The sequence below is a fragment of the Chelonoidis abingdonii genome, chromosome 6 (genome assembly GCF_003597395.2).
Source record: "Chelonoidis abingdonii isolate Lonesome George chromosome 6, CheloAbing_2.0, whole genome shotgun sequence".
Taxonomy (NCBI): Eukaryota; Metazoa; Chordata; order Testudines; family Testudinidae; genus Chelonoidis; species Chelonoidis abingdonii.
Genome location: NC_133774.1, coordinates 58,137,851 through 58,152,441, shown reverse-complemented (window position 1 = coordinate 58,152,441; position 14,591 = coordinate 58,137,851). Strand labels below are relative to the sequence as shown.

General features: G+C 38.1%; 1 long non-coding RNA gene across 1 annotated transcript in view; it reads right to left on the bottom strand.

Annotated features, from left to right (window-relative positions):
• Nucleotides 1-14,054, bottom strand: part of LOC116827398 (uncharacterized) — a 72,791-nt gene extending 58,737 nt beyond the window's left edge. The window contains exon 1 of the long non-coding RNA XR_004374291.2: nucleotides 13,874-14,054. This is a non-coding gene — a long non-coding RNA (uncharacterized LOC116827398). The remainder of the gene's footprint in view (nucleotides 1-13,873) is intronic.
• Between the last annotated feature and the right edge of the window lie 537 nt (nucleotides 14,055-14,591).

Genomic DNA, 14,591 nt, shown 5'->3' with positions numbered 1-14,591 from the left:
TATCTCTATTCATAGATATATTGGTCCAGATGCTCATATACATTCTGGTCCTTTTACATCACTCCAGCAGTGTAAAAGAGCCCTAAATTGTGAAAAAATAATTCTTACACTATCAAAGTGATGTGTTAATGAGAATCTGGTACTTATATGCAGTGTAGTGGTAGCTGTGTCAGTCCCAGGATATTAAAGAGACAAGGTGGGTGAGGTAATATCTTTTTTTGGACCAACTTGTGTTGGTGAGAGAGACAAACTGTTGAGTCAAACAGAGCTCTTTTTCAGGTCTGGGAAAGGTACTCACAACTTCACAGAAAAATGCAAGGTGGAACAGATTGTTTAGCGTAAGTAGTTAGTGCATATTGTAAGGGACCATTCAAGGTAGAATGTCCCATTTCAAACCCAGGGGAGCCAGGGATACTAGGATGGCTCCCCAATATGCCAAACTCTTCATGGGCCACTCTGAAGAAGAATTTCTGGACAAATGCACCAAGAAACCAATGAGATACCTTAGATGTGTCAATGACATTTTCATTCTCTGGACACATGGCTTAAACTCCCTCAGATTTCAGGCACAACTTCAACAATCAGCACCTACGCATTAAGCTCTCTCTGGAACATTCCCATGTGAGCATCAACTTCCTCACCACCAAGTCAGCTTCAACAATGGGGCCCTTCAGACAACTAGTACAAAAAACCCACAAATCACCACACCTACTTTCATAGATTTAGTAACCATCCCAAACACACGAAGAAATGTTATTTATAGCCATGCCCTCACACACCACATAATATGTTCTGAGGAGAAAGCCCGGGATATACGCTTTAACACACTTAAAACCATCTTTAGCAAAGAAGAAAACTTCAAGTTGACATGGCGCTGTCTGCATCAGAGCTTAGATCAATATAGCTATGTCGCTCAAGGGTGTGGAAAATCCACACCTCTGGGCAATGTAACTTATGTTGGTATAACTACTAGTGTAGATCAAGCCTTAGTTGAATACGAGTTGGGACAGATTGTTAAGCAGAAGGGGTAATGCATGTTTGAGGTGGTCACTTGAGATGAAGTGGGCAACTGGGGGTTACCCTGTTATGCATAAAGGGTTTGAAGTGGACAGTTAAGGGTAACAGGCAGCCTGGTGCATTACAAAATGTTGAAATTGTTGTGATGAACTATAAAACCAGTGTCCCTGTCCATGGTTTTTGGTGCATAGCAGAGTTATGAATTTAAATTCCCAGGCCTGTGTTTTGAAGGTGTTGTATAAATACTGCAGTTACTCTAGGCACATTGCTGTAGATTTACCTTTTGTTTGTAACTAACAGCTCCTAATTCAACACTTAAGGGCAGGCTAGTCCAGGGGTTGTAAGGCCGGGCTCCTCCGGCCTAATGCCAGGGACACAGACCTCAGGTCCTCCCCAGCCAGAGTTCATTCCCTTAGTCCATCTTTTTGGACACATGCACACAGCCCTCCTATTTGCAGGCTGCTTCCAAATACCCTCCTATCCACAGCTACTGCTGAGTCCCTCCTCAGCAACAGGCTGCTTCAAGGACTGGCATTCAGCCTTTCAGAGTATGTCTTCACTGCAGCTAGGAGTGAGCCTCTCAAACATACTCACACTAGCAGGGCTCAATGTACAGCACTAAAAAAAAAAAGGCAGCCTGGACTTTGTGGCACTGATAGAGGCTCAGGCTAGCTACCTGAGCTCAGACCCAGAGGACTAGGTGGGTCCAAGCTCGGGTGGCTAGCCTGAGTCTCTGCCAGTGCCACAACATCCACACTGCTATTTTAATGCAGTAGCTGGGAGTCTTGCTCCTAGTTGCTGTGTAGACATGCCCTCAATCCCAGCTCTTCAGCTGACCTGCTTTCTCTCTGAAATCAGTTCCCAGACTGCTGTTCCTGGCAGTTCCTACTTTTAAGCAGCCTTCAACTCTAACCTGAGATCTGGTTTACACTGGGAGCTTACATCAGCATAGCTACATCTCTCAGGGCTGTGAAGAATCCACACCTCTCAGTGGTGTGGTGAAGTTGAGCTTACCTCTGGTGTAGACAGTGCTAGGTCAACAGAAGAATTCTTCCATCAACCTAGCTACCACCTCTCAGGGAGGTGGATTACCTCTGCGGATGGGAGAATGCTTTTTGTCAATGTAGGTAATATCTACTGAAGCACTACTGTGGTGCAGCTGTATCTTGACTCTGGTCCATTTTGATCTTGGGTGGTACTTCCCTTTCCTGTACTCCGGAGGTTATGGAGCTCTCTGCTGACTAGCAGTTGCTCTAGGGGTTGACACTTCACTCCGTAATGAGCCAGAAATTCATCACAATCCTATTGTTTGGAGTCATCATAGACTTTTGTCTCTTCAGTTATCACTTTTCAAACAGTTTTCTAACAAATTTCCTTGGCTGTTAGATATCTATTTAGATGCACAATTCTTGATTATAGAAGACAGGCCCCAGAGCAGATCTTGTGATTTCCAGTGTAAATGCCCACCTATGTATGTGGCAATACCTATTTTCAATTATATTAAATTATGACAGGGGACCATATTCCGAGCTGATAATTTCCTAACATGGATGGCTTGTGTTGTAACCATTTTACTTAAGCAGAGTGTCTTTGCATGTCCATTTGGTATTGTAATATGTGCCTGGTTCTGATCTCTCACCATTTTATTCACTTGTGTAATTCAGTTGACTTCGGTAGAGTTCATCCTGATTTATGGTAATGTGAGATCAGAATCCAGCCCAGAGTGTGAAGATTCAGTGTTAGATGAATGCCAACATTGTCATATAAAGATATTCTGGATTTCTTATACCATAAGAGGAAAAGTTCCTGAACGCTCTGTGTGTGTGTGTGTGTGTGTGTGTGTGTGTGTGTGTGAGAGAGAGAGAGAAAGCATATACTCTCCATATACAAACTCCAATCCTAGCTCAAACAAAGCTATTTGATAAACTGTATTACTCTATTGAAAATATGCAGCCAAAAGTTGCATTTTATCTCAAGGAGAAAGAAAGAGAATAAATTATTTCCTTTAGGAGATCACAACATGATGTAGAAAACAAGAAAATAAACTTAAATGGTGGTGTAATCCCCAAAGAAAAACCTGCAGTAATACTGTGCTCACAGCAGATAGCTTACAAATAGGTAAATCATTTTATCTATAAATAACTCAAGATTACAAGAAACTGTTCTCAACCTGATTTCAATGGGTTTATTCTAACTTAAATAAACAGGGCTATTGGAAAACAAAATTATGGCAGGATAGGGGTCCACCTCCACAAAAACTCTATTAGCTCTGTTGATTTGAAAAGATTCTTTTGGAAAGGAGAAGAAGAGCAAAGAGAAAGAAAAGAAGACTGCTGCTCTGTTTGGGAGTGGAGAAACAAAAATAGAGAGAGTGGCTGTGCATCCTGTGTACTCCTGTAACTTCAGCATTGTCATATTTAAGCATTACTGTATGAAAAGGATGCATGTTATACACACTCCTCAACTCAACTTAGACTGATTCTCTGGAAGACTTCTGAGCATGTTATTAAACTATATTATCAAACATTGTTTTATCTTTCTAGGCATTTATACTATGCTCATTGCCATATTATCTGAGCACTTGGTATCCCTGTTATTTTTCCAGTTATTGCCTCAGCTGGATACCTGATTATATTGCAATGAACACCATTACTTGTAAACTGTTGTACTTCCTGTAGCTAATCAGTTGGCTTGTGTGGAGGTGTAAAGCTTGTTGCATTCAGTAACAGCCTGCACAGCTATCTCTGCACCCCTCGCTGGAGAAAATGTTCCACAAGAGCAAGTGCTTTGGATTATGTGAGGTGACAAGTGGGCAGGCCTGAATGGAGAGTATACTTATCCTAGCTCCCCATCCCCTAAAATGCGTTTGTGCAGCATATGATCTGACTGTATGGCATTCATGTCTCATCTGTACCATCACAGATGGACCATCACGTACTTGCTTTACAGCCAGCATTGTGCTATGCCCCCGAAAGAAGGCTCTATTACACACAATTTATTCAATGGAAGGAAATTACTGTTCCCAGATTACCAGAGTTGCTGCCTACGGTGCATTGCACACAGGAAAAGCTTGTCAATGACACCAGCATAACACAATGTACACTGTATTGGGAACCATAACAGCTGGTTGTACTTCAACAAATTGATACCATACATGTAATGGGACCTGATAGCAATTTACAGCTGCATTCACATATAAAAAGGGCAACTAAAGGGACAACTGAGTCTACTAGTTTGCCCACATTTCCTGTCAATGCAGTTCTGAAAAATCATTGTCTTGTGCCTCTTGCCGTGCACCATATATCATTGTAGCTGGCAATAGTTTACACCGGGGGCAGTTGCTAACCTGTGAATCTTTACTCTACCACAGGTGACTGAGTGTCTATTCCTCATATGCTACAGGAGTTGGTCATCAGCAGCGGACTCTCCCACTGATGCTCCCACAGCCCTCACCATGTGTGAAATAGCTGTATAGGTGACCAGGACTTCCCAATGAATTATTGAATCTGATTTACCCTGATATTCTGAATGGTGTGAGCAATGTGGTGCAGTTTTTTTCCAGAATTTCCTCTAAACCTATTTGGCCCAGTGCCCACAGTGAAGTTATCAGTCATTGTGGATCATACCACTTCTGTACTTCAGTTTTGATTTTCAAGCACCAAGTCTTATAATCATTATTCTACAACCATTTAACTCCCATGACATGCCAGAGTATACAGTAAATCACTGAGTACGTTTGTGTATCCTTCCCTATTCACTGAAATCAGGAAGCAAACATTCTTCCTCCCTCCCCACCCCCTGCCCAAAAATGGATCAGATCCTAATTGTCCAAAGCAGGAGATTTTGTGATGGACCATGACGGAGCAGGGAGGGATGAAGCATCATGACTTGGAAATCTCGAGTCTTGTATCTAGCCAGAGGTGAAGTATAGTGCATACAGCCAAAATGCAAGTTTCTTTATACCGAGGAGCTTCTTTTTCTCCTGCAACCTACAAGAGACATCTCCTTTAGACTGAAAAAAGTAAATACGTAAAAGTACAGTTGATGGTTTATTATGCTTTAATGCCGCAAGTAGAACTATTGTTGGATTAAGTGTGGAACTGGGTGAAGGTGGCCATAAACTGATGCTCACTAGAATATGCTTTGTGGCTCACTAGGAACTAATCTGAGTCCACAGGGTTCATTTCAGTTAAGTTCTTATTTTAAACTAATGGTGCTCAACATTGGCACCTAAGCTGTACTCCTGATTTTATCCAGTTGGAACACTGAGGCATGCAAGAAGCAGTAATAATTTCTGCACAGATATCTACTTGTATAGCATGGAGCTACCCTAGTTCTGCTTCCATTTTGTCTGACATGGCTCCCAAAACCCTGTGAAGCCCCAGTCACAGTGTGTACCATGGAGGGCTTTTGCAAACACAGAGGATGGGAGAAACATATTGCAGTTACCACTCCTCAATTTTATGAATTAGGCCTTCTGTTGGCATGGATTTTTGCTCTTTGGCTTGCCTTGGTGCCAGGCAGTGCAAGGGGGAACATAGGTGAAACAAAAATACTGAAGTCAAAGGCACGTCTAGAAGTTTTGTACCCAAGAATCAGATGTTCTCTTGGCAGGCATGCTGAAGAGCTTCGCTAACTACTACAATACGTGACCCACATTCTACTTCAGAAATTGTACTGCCATATCTGTAATGAACTTGTAAAGTCAAAAAGGGCGTGGTCAAATGAAAGGTGCAAGGAGCCAGAGCAAAGCCCAAATGCTATGGTCACTATCCTTGATAAACAAAGATAGAAAACAGATACTAAGTTAATACGGCTATTGACTTGCTATTAGCAAAGCGTGGCACATCAATGACCAAAGAAAATAGTTTCAGGGAGTATAAAAATACAGGGCTATTTGCAAATGGTGAAGGTATGGGGTTGGAAATTTCACTGCACATTTCCATATGCTGGGGCTGGCTACTACAGATTTTTCCAGACTGTGTGTAGTTGAGTCTCATAACTTGCTCATATTATCTAGGAGGTTTTAAAAAAGAATCTCTTTACTGGATGTTTCTAGCCATGATGACTTCAGATTATTATAAATATTTTTCCCCTCATGATTAAATACATATTAAATTATACAGTTCAGTTTTGTAGTCACGTCCCCTCAGATATTAGCCCTATCCATACCTTTTTTCTTAAGAAAATTCAAACAAGTGGCCCCCAGTGCTCAGGGTTATTAGAACATGCCTAATTCCAGATCTATATTAGGTTTTGTAAGTGAAAAACTGAGCAGTCTGTGCTGTTAATTACAGTGTAAACATTTAATAAATATTCCTGCTTTTTATCCTTTGCCCTTTTCAAAAATGAAAGGTTGTAATTTACATGTAAGATAGTTCCTAATTGCCTCTTCACAAAACCTGCTTGTTTTATTTATTTCCTATCTTCTTTTGGGAAGAGGTGGAGTATATGAAAAGACAGCAACATTTCTACCCTAATCTACATTTCTCTAATAAGAAAGACATACACCAGAACCACAGCCACTACATAGGTTCTTATTCATCAGCCTTACCACCTCAATTGATAATTCTACCAAACTGTATTGCAATTAGAAGATCCGTGTGTATTATATATTAGTACAATAATTGTGCATGTATATTATGCTATTTATTAGTATGAGTGAACTTTTGCATATGCACTTACACTAATAAATAGTATAATTGTTTATACATATAAAATATTATTTGTATAATTGTGTGTGTGCATTATATACACAAAGCATTTGATTATTATCCTGATGCTGATAAGAGGTTTTTATAGCTAAGTAGGGTTGCAGGAATGGTTATGTTTGGGATCCATATGCAGGTTCAAGTTATACATTCAGAGAGGACAATAAAGCAGGGAAAAAACAGCTGATACACAAAAGGGACCGTCTAGACAGTGCCCCATCAGTCTGGCTAAATTTGGTGCTGGCATTCCCAATGGGATTGTAATATAATTGTTCTGGAGTCTGTGTTCATTCCCCCTGTCAAACACCATTCCAGATATACATCCTTTATTTTCAAATACAACTGGCCCAAATTGTACCATTATATGGAAGTAGCTTTGAAACAACCAAAAGAAAATATAGCCTGATGTGCAGCAAAACAGTTCTTTATTTTCTGGGAGGAAACTCACACTATTCCTTAATCCCAAATAAACTTGATTTCCAACTCAGTTTATAACTATTTTGATTAAGACTCTGGAAATAATTTGAAATAAAAATTAAAAACAAACATTCTTAATACAATGTACCTTTGCATGCTATAGAGCAAAGACATCCTTTCTCCTCCTTTATATTTATTAACCTCTCAAAGAAAATTCAACAGAAACTCAGAGATGTGAAAGTGTAATGATGGCTATGGATCATAAATTCTAATGAAGGAAAAAAGCTAATGAAAAAAGAAAAAGTGATAATAAGCAAAAGCATGGAAAAAATGTAAATGATGTCATTTCACCATCTCACAGTTAAAAGAAACAAGAGGTTCCCTCCTCCCTGAATTTCTATAGAAAGACACAGTCTTATTTATTTCATTTTAAAATCTTCAATATACATTTTTTGAAAAGTAAAAATTTTGTCTATTTATTGGAAACATTTACGCACATATTTTGCCAAAATCTGGAAATTAGTGGTAGACAGTAGTATTACAGCAAGGGAATTGTAGATTTTAAATAAGGAAAATTCAAAATTAAGAAGAACATTGTATTATTACTATACACACGAGATGCAAAAGCATTTAAAATCTAAAAAGCAAAGAAAAACAAAACCTTTATTTCTTGGAAAGTAAAATACTGAAAATGTTTTTGAGATTTCAACATGTTATACTCACAGCTCTGTTTTCAGATGTTCTTTTCTCAAAGCTGCCTTTACTTGTTAGATTCTAATGTGACTGGGACATGATTTTAGGGATTTAAAATAAATATTAGATGGTGTACAAGTAGTATGTGATGTTAAAAACATAAAGATGTCCATTGATATTGCATATCTAAGGCCTAAACATACTGCAGTTGAAGTCAATTGTAAATTTCCAGTTGACTTCAATAGACCCTGTGTCCCCATGATCATTTCACTAATGTAAGGAAATAATCTCCACTGTCCCACGCATCTTTCAGTAGCTCTGATCAGTGTAGCCAGCAATTGGGTGTGTGTCAGAAAACCAGACGATGGGGATCCAAAATCAATGCCTCTAACACTCTGTAAAGTTTGAACCAGGAAAACTTTGGGCTCAGCAACCTTTGCCAACTCAATGAGTCAAAAACACAGATGAAAACTAAAATAACCAGATTTGGGGTGTGAGAAGGAGAGAGGGATTTGCTCCAGGGTTATCCAGGAATGCACTGCAAGCAATATACTGATCCCCGACTCAGGCAATACAAGGGAAGAACAAAAATATACATAAAGAACCACACAGACTAAAAGGAGATATCTGAAAGAACAAAAATCAAGTGTAGATTTTAATTTCAAAATCACTAGCCCAGTTGGAAGCCATGGATTAGCCTGTTTGAATTTGAGGGGAGGAGGTGGGAAAAATGCAAATAGCGGTTTCAGTATTTTTTCCCCTCTGAAACAGCTCTTCTAATTTAGCTTGATGTGAAATAGAAGCATGATTTGCAGTAAGAGTCCTGTGTTAATGTATCTGTGTGCCAAGACATCTCTAGCTGGGTTTACTCCTTCAGAGCTGCAGTGGTGAAAACTGAAGGAAAGGAATTTCTTGTCTCCTTTGAGATCAATAAGTGTTGCAAAATCTGAATTTCAAACATGTTTTTCATACTATTGACTAAAGTCTTACAAGACCTCTTAGGTTTTAATTTTAATAGACTTAAAATAAATGTCTCTTTTCAGCAAACAAATTTACTTTTGAAGTAAGAGAGAGGGAGTGTGTGTATAAGTATGAGTGGCAACTGGCAAGGTGGCTATATGACTTGCTGTGTGTGAGGGGGCTTGGTTGTGCGGGGAAGAGGGGAGGTGTGGCATATGGGAACTTGTGGCGGTGTAATTGCTTCAGTTATGGCTGGAGTTTTTTGTTGTGTCTGTTTGGGAGGGAGGGCTGAGGAGGCGGGGGTAAAGAGTCGGGAATTTCAGGTTCAGGTTGGAGTCCAGGGAAAGGGATTGCTGCTGCTTGTGAATTTCCCTTCTGATCTCCACCGTGGTGACTACACTGCAGTTCAAGGGGGACTCGAAGGGAGTGGGGGTGGGTTCTCTCTGCAGCTGCCCCTCTCGCACTTGAATGAAAGAGAACTTTTTTCGGGAGGGGGAAAATCTGTGAATACCTTGCCCAATAAGAGATGAGGCATATTGAAAACTATATTAAATTACCCTGATTAACAATTTAGCCACGAACAGGGGAGCTTTGGGAGATCTCTATAGGCAGGGCTGGGGGCTATTCATGCCAGTAGCTAAGAGGTCGAAAGGTTTCTGAAGTTCACAGGCTCAGAGCCTTTGTTATGCTAACAGACAATCTCAAATCAGCTGCCTAGTGGAGTGTGAAATATAAATGATTCCTTGAGAATTTCCAGTAAGTTGTCACTCTTGCTCTCCAAATACCAGGACAGGCTGCTAATTTCTAGCAGGCCCTTTTGCAGCATCGCGATCCTAAATGAATGCCTTTGTAGTTCAAATAATCTTTTCATGGGAGCTGTCCTATCATAATAGTCCAAATGCATCATGGTTTTGACTATTTAAATGAAAATCGGGACTTTTCCGTGCTTGACTTTTCCCGAGCCGCGCGGTGTTTTGGAAGGGTGGCAGCAATTCGCATACACAACAAGGTAGCACCCACTGCAGGGGGCCCAGGACATAAATAACTGGCTATATACACTGGGAGTTACTGAGAAGCAACCCCTCGCTGCCCCTAGCCCGAACAAAGCCCAGGACAAGATTTACGTGTCTCACCAGACTCTCTTTTCGCCGGAAAAATTATTTAGGTCTGATTTAGGGGACTTTATGCCAAACGGCTTTTTACAGCTTTTGAAAGTTCAGCACGAACATCTTACAAACAAACCTGTTTTGTTAGCTCTCTGCATTGCAACTGGGGCTTTTTGGTGGGGAAGGTGCATCATCTGAAAATAATTATCTTCTTTTTGTAAGTAGTGACACAATCAGATAAGTGATCTGAACTTAGTTGAGAGTATCTTGGGCGTGGAGTCGCAATATGAACAGATTCAGAGAAATATGCGCATGCATTCTACAGAACATTAAAGGGAAGAGAATGAGTTAATTATCTTTATACATTCAAGGAAATTAATCCGTTGTAGGGTGTTCTGTTCCTATTCAAGAAAGAAAGGAGAAGAGCCTGCCACATGAATTAATACCATAGCTGATGAATAAAAAGCAAGCGCATAAGGTACTGCAAAGTTTGACACACAAGAACACCTCACAACAATCTCTAGAACAACAGTAAGTTTAGTGTCTGAAGACAAAGAGAGTTGAAGGCTTTCTCTTTGTATATTCGAACTACGATAGAGGATATAATAGAATACAGTAAGAGCAGTAATTAAAGAGTTCTGTCTAGACCCACACTTCCTCAGTTTTTGGTACCGTTGAAGTAGAATGACTTTTTAGTGGCATAACAAAATAAAATGAAATATATATGTGAAATGTATTTATTATATTTCCACATTTACTAGAAATTAAACAAACTATTTCCCCATGGTTAAGTGTCATTAGAGTATGGTCCATATCAAAGCAGATTCAGAGGGACTATCTGATAAGTAAAAGAATGTAAAAAGTCACTTTTGTCTATTACACTATTAACACACAGGAAAGTGGTTCTTGGGGGAAGTATCACTGTTTCCCTCCTAATCCGCATTTGTTTTTCCTCCTGGAAATAGATCTCTGCAATTACCTTCTGCAAAACCTTTCTAAAAATCTCTCCGAAATAGAAGGAACAAAAGTTTGGTTTATGTTCCCCAGAGGATGGAAAGTAGACTCCGTGTGTATATTATTATTCTGAAAACTCAAAAGTCACGAATATCTGTGTTCTCGGAGTTATTAATAACACTTAGTACTTCGACAGAGCTTTGCATTTACAAAGAGCTGAACAAACACTAATTAGTGCTGCTATTTTGTTTTGCTTTTCAAGCCTGTTTTTTTAGAAAGAAGAATTAAAAATTAATCCACAATATATTTTTGCAGGTCTCCGAACAGCCCACCGATACTTTTCATGCTACTTATTACAGTTTATTTATAAATTTGTCAATTTTCAATGCGTTCTATGGCTATTTATACTGAACCAAAGTGTCTGCATGTCAAATGACTGTAGCACTGACTACGCTTTTTCCATTGATGAATATCTCCACCTGTTATTTCTCACATATTTACTGGTATAACTTTGAGCTAGTATTTCTGGTTTTCGTCTTTAACAAAAAACGTATCAGTGAATGAAGAATTTTTGTTTAGGAAGGCAGAAGGTAACATCTGATCATATCTTTATTTACATAGGAACCAGTATTCTTTTGAATATTTTTCTTTTTGTAGTTGATATATTTAACCTATGTCCAAAATTAAAAATATAATAGTTGAAATATAAAGTTGGAATTGGGAGTAAGTATACTTTTTACTAAAAGTAACTAATTAATCCAGCAATAGGTATCATAAAATTAGAAACCCCAAAGTTAATTTGGAAGTGGGAGCATGCTGCAGATTTCCTATTTCTTGAGTGGTATATCTGCATATTAGTTTGCAGACAAATTAATCTTGTTCCTAAGAATAAAATTTTGCTTACATATTTGCTTTTTGTAAATCCATTTCAGCACAGATCCTTACAATGCAAAAATGATGTTTCATTCATATGTATGAGTAAATATTAAGGCAGACGTAGTTTTCTTGTAACCACTAGACAGTGATTGCTTGAAGTGCCAAAGGGGAATGCAACTTTTCCTCTAGCATAAGGAATGATATAAATATATTTTTATATATCATGTATTATCTTCGAGACTAATTAATGTGAAAGGCAATATCACAGCCAAAGAAAGGCTGACTGGAAAAGAATTAAGGATAAAAAGTACAAGGTGACACCCACAAGATGGCTGCCTTTTCATTCTTTCCCTATGATTATAGTCCAATTTCTACAGGAAAATCAATCTAAACTATTCTTTAGAACACATTATTCTTTTGCAAATCAGATAGAGGAACTAGAGCTGTTCTTCTTCCGTCCCGCCCCCCAACCGTCCTCCCAAATCCCTGCAAGTAATGATAATAAAAAGTATTAGATACATTTCGGTATATGTAAATAAAGTGCACATTACATGCGTGTATAACAGTAGCAATGCCTACTGTACCTATAGTCATCATAGCGATATATACAAGTCTATACGTGTTTACGTGTGACACACACAGCTCAACAGAAAAACACGCCAGGAAAAAGAGATCCTGGCTTTATTATGCAGTACACAAGGAAAGACATTACACCATTCTTTTCTCTTAAAAGCTTATGAAACAAAGTGTTAAAATAATATATCTGAGAACTTAAAAATATATCGAATGGCTCTTTCATTAAGCTGCTGAGATTTGAGTTTCCAGACATGGTTAACTCATCTCACCTTGACCAAATCTACAATTATTTTAAATTCTCTATAAAAAATCTTTGATATTCAGAGCTTAGTTTGTAGGTAGGATCTAAATTTAAGACTATTAATAAAAACTAAACAAAATGGCCACATGACAATATCATTAGATTCAGCCCAGTGAGCTAAGATAAAAATAAGACTGACTATAAACTGTAAATAGTTGGGTTTCAGCCCATTCAGCAAAACTGTTAGGTTACAAGGTTACTATGTAGGCTGAAAATACAGACTAAGAACAAAGCAAATGGTTCAGTTTCAGTAGGAAATATAATAAAACCTCCTTTATCTAAAAGCCATCAGGGACAAGCACTCAATACAAGCTAACAAGCAGGAACTGATAAGATAACATTTATATGAGGTCAGAAGTCAAATGCCAGTCAAAGGCTTTTAACCTCTTGGGTCATAAACAGGAATAGTTAAAACACATAGATAGTTATTTATTGGATTTTAAGCGTACCTGATCATTATTAGTGGACAACGCGATGATTAAGCTAATTGGGATTTATAGAAGAACTTTGTAATCGTTAACAATAAAATGGAAAGCCCCTCGTCTATAATTTTTTTTTAATTCCCCTTTGTCTCTCATAAATCTATAGACCAAAGCAAACAGACGACCAAAAGGATAAACCACGTTTCAAAACAGAAGCACAGTCAATACATGAAATGATCTATGCAATCCAAGACTTGTCTAAAGATTCAATGGAGTAAATATTTACAGTCAACAGACATAAGAGAACAATAAACAGCCCCTGTACTGTGGTGTTAATGCCACTTCTCCCCTTCACTAAAAGAAGGCATATCATTGAAATATAAAAATGGGGTTTCCTTCAGAATAACATCTTTTTAGCAAACATTTTAAATATTTGTACAGTTATTTATTTTATTACATATAAAATTCAGGTAGATTTAAAATTGCTTATTTATACTTTTTCTTCTAATCTTGCCAGAGAATAATCTTTCTTTCTTTAGTGTCCTAGTAATTTTTGTTTCCTATAGCAGGCTTATGTCTACAAAATCTATGATTTAGATACATTTATGTTTAAACTTGCATTTTGAAGGTAACATTTTTTTAAAATTAGCAATGAAATATAAAATGTATCTATATATTTAGAGAAAGAAATAGGATCTGTCCTGAGGCCTTTCTAGGCCCACTGTTTCTTTAAACAGAGTTCACAAAACACTAGGAGAACATTGTGGATTTAAAATGCTTTTAAATATTTATCAGAAGTATTTTATCACCATATTCAAATGACACCTGGAGTGCACTCACCTTTATTGACAATCTCTGTTCTGAAAGTCCATTTGCTTCTCCAAAGCCCCCCAAGCAGAACAACAAGGACTAACCGTTTTCATTCAGTTAATGTTTAGTAAAAAACCAAGCAACCTTAATCAGCATGCTGATTGCATCGTCAACTAACAAATAATTTACTACTCTGAGCATTGCATTCCATTAAAAGCTCATTAAATTTTCTGTTCTCCAATGGGAGCTTTAGCTTTTGAACTGCAAGCTTTTGCTCCGAATTATCACTTATTCAATTTTTGCAAAATGTTTTTTCAAAGCATAGGTGAGAATTTCAGTACCTACCTACACTAAATTCCTGGGCAAACATACCTCAGGTTTTTTTCTTTATATAGGCACTCAACAATCTTGTGGGGAAGAAAACCCTACTTTGTTGAATCTAACACATTCAGTTTAACTTTGATGAAACATCTTCCTGTTATGAAGAAGAGTAGTGAGTGATTTAAGTGTGTGTAGGTTTGAACACAGGAGGAAAATTGTACAGAAGGATTTTTATCTTATAAATCTGAAATGATCCTTTAAAAACCGGTTGCTCCTTATTTTATTATCGCAAGCAAATAGCGGAAAAAGAGCCTTTGTATTGCAGAATACAAAATTTAATGCCTTCCTAAATATAAGCGTGAATCTAACAGTTCAAATGTTTATTAGGGGTGGGGGGTGGAAACTTAATATTCTTTCTTAGCCTTGC